A 1,098-nucleotide genomic window follows, 5' to 3' on the forward strand; every position below is an offset into this window, starting at 1 on the left:
TTTGTGTAATGAGAGTAGAAGACTTCCACATATTCCTATAGCCATAAAAGAGGAGTTTGATCATAACGAGGCACTGTTGCATTGCGACACCGCTGTAGAAGGGAGAGGAGGGTTATATGTGTATAATTGAAGCTCTTTACAGTTGGAATAATGCAGGATGAGCATGCCTAGGGCTTTTCTCACAGCCGAAGGAGAATTTAGCCCAGCATTTCACCTTGAGCCAGCAAAAATGTTCTTCCTACGTTCAGTAAGTTCCATATGTGAGATTAGTCTTGATGTTGAACAATCCCTGTTGATTTTCCCTTGACGTTAAGGCAACTCTGCAGCAAAATGCAATTAAGTCCATGATTACTTTCTAGAATGAGATACCAGGTCCCAGGTTTCCTTTTTGAAATGTGCAAAATATATTCTCCTACCCCCCTTCCTCGGCAGGCCTTGCCTAGCCCTTCGAGGGACTCGGGGGACTGCCCCGCAGCGGGCTGGCTGCCCAGGGCCTGAGGTCCCCCCAGCCCAGTGCCAGCTGCAGAGTGCCCTGGTGGAGGGTGAGGAGCCTGATGAACGGCAGATGGGAAGTGCTCTTTAAAACGAGGATTCATTCTTTCCCAAACTGGCTTTCCTCTAAAAGGGTGCAGTTGCTGAAATAGGAAAGCGAATGTGTTTTCCGCCTCCTCATCCTCGATTCAAATCTAGCCCCAGCTGACAGTGAGCAGGAGTCATTAGCACGCCAAAGCAGCCATGTCCTGCATGAAGCGAGCTTGGTGACTCCTGGGCCAGTTTCTAATGCACAGATGGTAAAATAATCCCACTGCCCTGCTTGCCAGCTTTGTTTGCTGCCTGCCTGCGAAAGGCCAGAGAATGACTAGGGACTGCATTACCCCTTCCACCTCTTGGAGACGGACCGGCGGGCAGTATGCGGAAAGCTGCATGTACTAAAGCATGTGGCTTTACCACGCGTCAGCGAGTTGACTCATGGACCCAGGCAGACGGCTGACACCCCTGGAGCTCCCAGCTCTTTGCTCCTCCCTTCCCCCGGACGTCTCCACATCACCGCAGAAACATCTGCACTGTACGTGAAGCAACCCCCGGCCGCCTATGTGT

The sequence above is a fragment of the Gymnogyps californianus genome, chromosome 6 (genome assembly GCF_018139145.2).
Source record: "Gymnogyps californianus isolate 813 chromosome 6, ASM1813914v2, whole genome shotgun sequence".
Taxonomy (NCBI): Eukaryota; Metazoa; Chordata; class Aves; order Accipitriformes; family Cathartidae; genus Gymnogyps; species Gymnogyps californianus.